Genomic DNA, 9,661 nt, shown 5'->3' on the forward strand with positions numbered 1-9,661 from the left:
GAGGCATCTGCAACTCACGAGCTGCTCATTTGCTGGTTAAGTGGGAGCCCCACTGTCACCACCCCACAAAGCACGGACATCAGGGATGGTGAGATTTCTGAACCAGTAAGTCCAACTGGCCCCTGGCTGGTCTGTTACTGAGGTATACAAGCCTAATGCCTAGTAGTTTTCTGGATGGAATAGAAAGGTTAAAACTCTACTTAAAACATCAAGCATAGGCCGGGTGCAGTGGCTCACACCTGTAACCCCAGCACTTTGGGAGACTGACGCGGGCGGATCACCTGAGGTCAGGAGTTTGAGACCAGCCTGGCCAACATAGTGAAACCCCATTTCTATTAAAAATACAAAAATTAGCCGGGCATGGTGGCGCACGCCTATAGTCCCAGCTACTTGGGAGGCTGAGACGGGAGAATTGCTTGAACCTGGGAGGCAGAGGTTGCAGTGAGCTGAGACTGTGACACTATACTCCAGCTTGGGTGACAGAGTGAGACTCTGTCTCAGAAAAAAAAAAAAAATCAAGCATGAAACAACTCCGCCTTTATCTATTAAGCTTACAGCATTTTCCAAAGAACACATTTTTTCATCCTGGTAAACAGAAGTCCTTGCTATTGCTCTGAGATGGGACAAGGACACTAGACTACTTTTTAAAATCCAGTCTAAACTCTCTAATGCAAATCCAGCTATGATTTCTTTCCTTTTCCTTCCTTTTCCTTCCTCCCTTCCTCCCTTTCTTTCATTCCTGCCTTCCTTCTTTCTTTCTTTTTCTTTCTTTTTTTCTCTCTCTCTCTTTCTTTCTTTCTTTCTCTTGCCAGAGTTTCTGCTCTTGTCCAAGCTGGAGTGCAATGTTGCAATCTCAGCTCACTGCAACCTCTGCCTCCCTGGTTGAAGTGATTCTGCTGCCTCAGCCTCCCGAGTAGCTGGGATTACAGGTACCCACCACCACACCTGGCTAATTTTTTTTGTATTTTTAGTAGAAACGGAGTTTCACCATGTTAGCCATGCTGGTCTCGAACTCCTGACCTTTGGTCATCCACCTGCTTCGGCCTCCCAAAGTGCTGGGATTACAGGTGTGAGCCACTGGGCACGGCCTGGTTATGATTTCTTAAGGAGGACAAGAGGGGGAAAACCTGTTCATTTTCCTAAACTACTCTTGTCTACACAATCCCTCCTTGGTCCCTCACACGAAGCACTTACAGTCTATCCGAGGTCCTGACTTGGGGAGCTGACAGGATGCTCCAGAAAGAGACAGAGACATATCGTCAGGGCCACTCTTCGGATGCTTCAAAATCTGTTTCTTTCTGTTTGCAAATGACCCTGTGTCTAACTATCATGGCATTCGTGATCCTGCTATTGTTCTATTAATCCACAGTAATCATCTTAATGTGTGAAATCCAAACTTGTTATGTAGGAAGTGGTATCACTGGGAACTGAGAAATAGAATTTTTTGGATCACAAAAGCAGCATGAAGAGGATTTATAGAAAAGTTGCTGTAAGCTGCTGTGGTTACAGTTTAGGAAATGTGGTTATTTGAATAATCATTTTGAGCCTATTTTTTCTCTTAAATACTGGGAAGGGGATTGGGGCCAGTATCGCCTTCTGCTGAAGTTGTTAGCTGTCCTCCCTCACTGGCCAGCGAAGGAGGGCCTCCAAGGGAAGCCTCTGCCCTGGGTATCTTGCTGGTTAAGCTATTTCTTGGTACCAGCCTTACTCTTCATGAATCTTCTCTTTATTCATTCAGTTCCCTGGGGATTCCATCTGATTTCCTTTCCCCTTCACATCTTTTATTAATTACCCCTTAAAGTTCTTCTTCCAAAACCAATTCCAAAGTGGGAAAGAATTTGACAGTTTCTCTTCTCCTTGCTGTCCTTCATTCTCTTATTCACAAATATTTACTGAACACCTATGATGTGTTTCTCAATGTTTGAGTCAGACTCCATCTCTGTCCTGGTGAAAATGACAAGAGTGAGGCAGACAGATATTAAACGAGCAGACAACAACATGTACTTGAACGGTATTTTACATTTTAACATTTCTGAAATTGAAATGCATCTTGTAGGTGATGATAATGAGAGAGAGAGACAGAGACAGAGAGAGGAGAACCTCCAAGTTAGAGGAGAGCAGTGTAATATAGTTATTCTTTAACACTTTTAGGTTTTACCTCTGCCATTTGACTGAATGCGTCTAAATAATTTGCTGAAGCTGCTGTCTTATGTTTCTTTCCTCCCAGAGGCAGAGCTTGGGACAAGGGCTTGCATATGGGTGGTTTATTTGGACTAGTGATCCTAGAGAACAGGAGTAAGGGACTGTGCAATGTGGAGGAGGGAAACCCAATGTCAGGTGCTTGATGAGTCAGTTGGCACATGGGAAAGTGGGGTTCAATCCTTCTGGAGCCTTCTGATGGGCGATGTAGAACAGGCTCGAGAATTGTCCACCCTAGAGGTAGAAGGGGAAGCATTTACCCACCAGCTTTACGTTTCCACATGCATGGGTACCACACTGCAGAGCTGGAGAAGTCTAGCTATGTGAGGCAGCTGAGGTGAGGTGCGTTCAGATTACACCTGCTGCTGGGGCAATGCTTGGAGACAGTGGTGGGCTGAGAAGAGGAGATGCAGCAGAACAAATGTTTGATACAGGCCGGGCGTGGTGGCTCACACCTGTAATCCCAGCACTTTGGAAAGCCAAGGTGGGCAGATCATCTGAGGTCAGGAGTTCAAAACCAGCCTGCCCAACATGGTAAAACCCCATCTCTACTAAAGTACAAAAATTAGCTGGGCATGGTGGCATGTGCCTGTAGTCCCAGCTACTAGGGAGGCTGAGGCAGGAGAATTGCTTGAACCTGGGAGGCAGAGGTTGTAGTGAGCTGAGACCACACCTCTGCACTCCAGCCTGTGTGACAGAGCGAGACCCTGCCTCAAAAAAAAAAAAAAAAAAAAAAAAAGTTCAATACAATCGCTATTTTTTTCTCCTATTTGCTAAGAATGTTCATAGGAACTTTCTTCACAATAGCCCCAATCTGGAAACAATCCTGAAGTCCATCAACAGGAGAATGCATAAACAAATTGTGGTATATTTGTCCATTGAAATCCTGCTGAGCCACAAAGAGAATGGACCACTGATACATGCAACAACATGAGTGACTCTTACAGACATTATGCTAAACAAAAGAAGGTGGAAACAAAAGAGTACATACTGTAAGGTTCTACTTTATTTTTTTTTTTAAGAGACAGGGTCTCACTCTGTCACCCAGACTAGAGTGCAGTGGTGCAATCATGGCTCACTGCAGCCTTGAACTCCTAGGCTCATGTGATCCTCCCACCTCGACTTCATAAGTAGCTGGGACTACAGCCACACACCACCTCACCTGGATAATTTTTTTTACAAAAATAGAGATAGGGTCTTGCTATGTTGCCCAAGCTGGTCTCAAAGTCCTGGCCTCAAGTGATCCTCCAGCTTCAGCCTCCCAAAGTGCTGAGATTACAGGCATGAGCCACTGTACCCGGCCTATAAGATTCCACTTACATAAGTTAAAGAACAGGCAGGCCGGCCATGGTGGCTCATACCTGTAATCCCAGCACTTTGGGAGGCTGAGGTGGGCAGGTCACTTGAGCTCAGGAGTTCAAGACCAGCCTGGGCAACATGGCAAAACCCCATCTCTAATATGAAAATTAGCTGGGCATGGTGGCACGCACCTGTAGTCCCAGCTACTTGGGAGGCTGAGGTTGGGGGATTGCTTGAGTACAGGAGGTTGAGGCTGCAGTGAGCCAAGATTGCATCACTGCACTCCAGCCTGGGTAACAGAGCAAACACTGTTTCAAAAAAAAAAAAAAGGCAGGCCAGGCATGGTAGCTAATGCTTGTATTTGTATGCTTGTATTTGTTTTCTTTTTCTTTTTTTTTTTTTTTTTTTTTGAGACAGAGTTTTGCTCTTGTTGCCCAGGCTGGAGTGCAATGGCGCCATCTCAGGCTCACTGCAACCTCTGCCTCCCAGGTTCAAGCGATTCTCCTGCCTCAGCCTCCCGAGTAGCTGGGATTACAGGCATGCACCACCACACCCGGCTAATTTCGTATTTTTAGTAGAGACGGGGTTTCTCCATGTTGGTCAGGCTGGTCTCAAACTCCCAACCTCAGGTGATCTGCCTGCCTCGGCCTCCCAAAGTCTTGGGATTATAGGAATGAGCCACCACGCCCGGCTAATGCTTGTAATCCCAGCACTCTGGGATGCCAAGTTGGGTGAATCACCTGAGGTCAGGAGTTCAAGACCAGCCTGGCCAACATGGCGAAACCCCATCTCTACTAAAAATACAAAAATTATCTGGGCTTGGTGGTGTGCACCTGTAGTCCCAGCTACTCAGGAGACCGAGGCAGGAGAATTGCTTGAACCCAGGAGGCAGAGGTTGCAGTGAGACGAGATTGTACCACTGCAGGCATTCCAGCCTGGGCAATAGAGCAAGACTCCATCACAAAAAAAAAAAAAAAAAAAAAGAGCAGGCAAAACTAATCCATCGAAGGGGAGGTGATTAGAGCAGTGGCTGTCTCTGGTAGAGTATAGGGATTAACTGCAAAGAAGTGTGAGAGAACTTTCTGAGATGACAGAAATTGTTCATATTTTAATAAGTATGTGGATTATATGGTTTATGCAGTCATCAAAACTCATTGAATTGTATGCTCTCTTTATTTCTTTATATATATAAAAAGAGAGAGAGTATATATATAAAAAATTGCACGTGCGCTCTCTGTCTCTCTCTCTCTATATATGTACGCTTTACCTTAGAAAAAGAGCTATAAAGAAATAGTTAACTCTAGGTAGTAGACTCACTTCTCGCAGTGGTAAAACTCAACTCTGAAAGTATTTTCTGTGTCCTCAAGTCTCTAGCAGATGAATAGTGTATATTTAGGATAACGAGAACTAGGCTTCTTGCTCTTGTAAAAGGGCATTATAAATATGGACAGAGTGAAGACTGGAATGTACCTGTGGTGTTGGATGTATCCATATGAACACATGGTTTTCTATGGATTAATAGAGACAGAGACAGACCTATGTATATATGTTTATGTGTGATGCACACACATGCACACACACACACACACACCATTTCCTAGCTCTATCTGCTGAAAGGGCCTAGAAGCAATGACACACCAGGAAGAATGAGCTTGCTAAGAATTGGAATCTTGGTTTCTAGATACCATTCTCTACTAAGAGAAACCAGAGCTCTTTTTAGAAATGGCTGGCTCTAGGGCTGGGGCAGGGGAAGTACAAAATGACCCTGAAACATATTAGATAAGACAGTAGCTCCAAGGCTCATGGAGAGTATCAAAAAGACAGTGGAACCAACTTGAAGGAGTCCCCAGTGGTCAAACGTTGGGGCAACTTGAGCATAAAAATAAACAGTGATAGTAATGGAAATTAGTAGTCACGGAACCCATGATGAACTAAATTGAAATGATGCTAAACTAAGAGCATTCATCAATAAAATGAAGCATGACTGGAGTAGCAGCAATTGGAGACAGCATCGTTAATATCCAGATAAACAGCATCCTTTCCCTGAACTGCAGGATCCCAACAATCCAAGTATGCGCAAGGGCAGCCAAGTCACCAAGAACTTGAAGCCGCCAGTTAGACTTCTGCAAAGTACCCTGGCTTAGAATCCGCCAGGTGTGGTGGCTCACACCTGTAATCCCAGCACTTTGGGAGGCTGAAGCAGGCAGATCATGAGGACGGGAGTTTGAGACCAGCCTGGCCAACACCGTGAAAGCCCGTCTCTACTAAAAATACAAAAAATCAGCTGGGCATGGTGGCGCACGCCTGTAGTCCCAGCTACTCGAGAGGCTGAGGCAGGAGAATTGCTTGAACCTGGGAGGCGGAGGTTGCAGTGAGCCAAGATCACACCATTGCACTCCAGCCTGGGCAACAGTGCAAGATTTCATCTCAAAAAAAAAAAAAAAAAAAGAATCCTCCGTGTTAATTCTAGTCGCTTCCAACCCTAGTACCAGTAACTACAGCATACTTAGTAGCTGTAGGAGGTATGAATCTTGACTACAAACTCAGAGTGTACATAAAGTATCAATTTCTTTGTTTTCATTATATCAAACTAAATCTTTCAACTCCTCAGCCTCCTAGGCTGGGAGAAAATTACACTGTCATTGGCGTTGAGGTCTCTTCTCTTCCTGGCTCTCAATGGAAGTTGGACATTCTCTGTGGTGCCTAAAACAGGCAAGACACCACCCTATGTTTTGTGTTCTCTTTATCTTCACTCTTTCTCTCTTTTTATTTTTAGATGGGGTCCCTTTTTGTCACCCAGGCTGGAATAAAGTGGTGCAATCATGGCCCACCGCAGCCTTGACCTCCTGGGCTTAGGCAATCCTCCCACCTCAGCCTCTTGAGTAGCTGGGACTAGAGGTGCATGCTACCATGTCTGGCTAATTTTATTTTATTTTTATTTTGACACGGAGTCTCAGTCTGTTGCCCAGGCTGGAGTGCAGTGGTACAATCTCGGCTCACTGCAACTTCTCCCTCCCGGATTCAAGCGATTCTCTTACCTCAGCCTCCCAAGGAGCTGGGATGACAGGCACGCACCACCCTGCTTGGCTAATTTTTGTATTTTTAGTAGAGATGGGGTTTCACCATGTTGGCCAGGCTGGTCTCGAACTCCTGACCTCCTGCTTCGGCCTCCCAAAGTGTTGGGATTACAGGTGTGAGCCATTATACCCAGCCTTATCTTCATTTTTTATACCCGCCAATGTTTCTTTCAGTCTGGCTGTTCTCTGCTTCCTTGAGGCTGGGAGCCCTATGGTTGGGGCCCCACTCACCAAGTCAGCCCCTCTGAAATCTTCACACTGCCTCTGGGAGAAGCAGAGGGCAAAGCCCACTGGCTGGAAGGAATCCCTCCTGCTGCCTTTTCTTGCCTTAAAGGCAAAATGCTTCTCTCTCATTGGTGTCCTCAAAAGAGGAGCACATTATCTCCTTCGTAAACTCCAATTTTAGAAAAATAAAGCCCAGGAAAAAAGCATTTTAAAAGTAATTTCACCTTATCAGAGTAGCCCCCAACTTCCTCTGAGGCACAGGGTTAGTGGGGGACATGGGGGAGCACACAGGTCCTGCCTATTTTGGGATAGAGAGGAGAAGTGTTGGAAAAAATATTCCAAGAAACGGCCCTGTCACGTAGATCATAGGTAATCCTAGCTGTTTGTAAAGTGAAAACGTATGGCTTGTGTATTAATCACGTAGAAGAATCGAGAGAGGGCTGGGTGCAGTGGGTCATGCCTGTAATCCCAGTGCTTTGGAAGGCTGCGGTGGGGGAGGATCGATTGAGGCCCAGAGTTCAAGACCAGCCTGGGCAACATAGTGAGTCCCTGCCTCCACAAAAGATAAAATAAAAACCGGCCTAGCATGGTGGCTCACAACTGTAGTCTCAGCTACTCAGGAGGCTGAGATGGGAGGATTGCTTGAGCTCAGCAGTTCAAGATTTCTGTGAACTATGATCATGCCACTGCACTGCAGCCTGGGTGACAGAGTGAGACCCTGTCTCTCATAACAATAATAGTAATAATAAAAGAGAGGGTATGAATTTTTAAACCAGTTTTAGGTCCATTAGGGGAACTTTGTGGTCCACTGATAAGCCCCGATCTTTCTTTGAGAATCCTGATCTGGTCCCTTCTTCTTTTCATGGAAGACACGCATCATGACATCCCTCACATGGCAGTCACCCAGCTCCTGCTTGAACATGTCTGGGCACAGAAGCAGCTGCCTCCCAGGCCTTTCTAAACAGCTCTCATTGAAGGCAGCTTCTGCCTCTTTAACGTCTATTCACTGATCCAGCTTTCACCCTTTGGAGCGTTCCTGAGTTTGTCTAGTTTACTAGCAGTGGTTCCAGAGACATGATTTTAAAGTTTTTGCAGGACTCTGGGGTATAATCTGCTTGAGTCTTAAACTCATTTAAAACATCTATTTTTATTTTTATTTATTTATTTATTTTTTTTGAGACAAGGTCTTTCTCAGGCTGGAGTGCAGTGGCATGATCTCGGTTCACCGAAACCTCCGCCTCCCAGGTTCAAGTGATTCTCGTGTTTCAGCCTCCCAAGTAGCTGGGATTATAGACGCGTGCCACCACGCCCAGCTTATTTTTGTATTTTCTGTAGAGACAGGGTTTCACCATGTTGGCCAGGCTTGTCTCGATCTCAAGTGATCCGTCCACCTCAGCCTCCCAAAGTGTTGGGATTACAGGCATGAGCCACCGTGACTGGCCTCATTTAAAACATCTAGATCATCTCTTGTGAACTCTATCTAGGACTTTATGCCCTCTTAGGGATGTGTGTTCTCTTCATTCTAGTTGGAAAATTTTTATTTAAAAAAACTAAATGGGGTTGGGCGTGGTGGCTCACGCCTGTAATCCCAGCACTTTGGGAGGCCGAGATGGGTGGATCACGAAGTCAGGAGATCGAGACCATCCTAGCTAACATGGTGAAACCCCATCTCTACTAAAAATACAAAAAAATTAGCCGGGTGTGGTGGCGGGCACCTGTAGTCTCAGCTACTCGGGAGGCTGAGGCAGGAGAATGGCATGAACCCGGGAGGCGGAGGTTGCAGTGAGCTGAGATCATGCCACTGCACTCCAGCCTAGGCGACGGAGAGAGACTCCGTCTAAAAAAAAAAAAAAATGCTAAATGGAAATGAAATAGTTCTACTTTTTTCTCTCATTGCCTTATACAAACAGTGGAAGTTTCTACTCACATAAATTCCTGGACGAGATAGATTGTTAGACTCTGTGTACTAGTTCCATATTCCCAAGAGGGAGAATCTATTGGCTTGCTTTAAAGCTTGGACGTCTTTTACAAAAATAGAGAAAAGATGGCCAAGAGAAGAAAAAGCCAATAAACCTAGCACCCAGACCCCTTCATTTATAATGGATAAACAGAAATATAATCATGTGTACCAAACATTCCACTGGCGGGCTGGGTGTGGCGGCTCATGCCTGTAATCCCAACACTTTGGGAGGCCAAGGTGGGCAGATCACCTGAAGTCAGGAGTTCGAGACCAGCCTGGCCAATGTGGCGAAACCCTGTCTCCACTAAAAATACAAAAATTAGCTGGGCATGGTGTTGAGCGCCTGTAATCCCAGGTACTCACGGGGCTGAGGCAGGAGGATCACTTGAATCAGGGAGGTGGAGGTTGCAGTGAGCTGAGATTGCACCACTGCACTCCAGCCTGGGCAACAAAGAGTGAAACTCCATCTCAAAAAAAAAAAAAAAAAAAAAAAAAAGAACCTGCCTTTTCCTCTTAACAATATGCCTGGTAAGGCCAGCTTTCCCACACTCACCACTGAACACGATCCCCAGGCATAAGCAGCAAGTAACCTCTTCGTTATTCTTCCTATTCAAATACATCTATTTTTATAAGCTCTTGAATATTTTGTTCTTTGGGTTTTTGGGACTATTTGTTCAGTCCCATAACCATCATTTATTTGATTCTGTGTGCCTCCTTCTGTCTGTGTACACATTCTTTATCATCTGTCCTTGGTGGTGTCACCCATGCATGATCCTGCTGTCTTTAGATATTTTCCCATTTCTTTCTCAAAAAAGAGCATCGCTTGTCATTGCTTCTTCAGAATTTTGCTTTTGTGAAGCCTTCGTTCCTCTTGAGCCAACTAATCTTTGGAGTGAGATCT

This window comes from Gorilla gorilla, chromosome 14 (assembly GCF_029281585.2).
Source record: "Gorilla gorilla gorilla isolate KB3781 chromosome 14, NHGRI_mGorGor1-v2.1_pri, whole genome shotgun sequence".
In the NCBI taxonomy this organism is placed as follows: domain Eukaryota; kingdom Metazoa; phylum Chordata; class Mammalia; order Primates; family Hominidae; genus Gorilla; species Gorilla gorilla.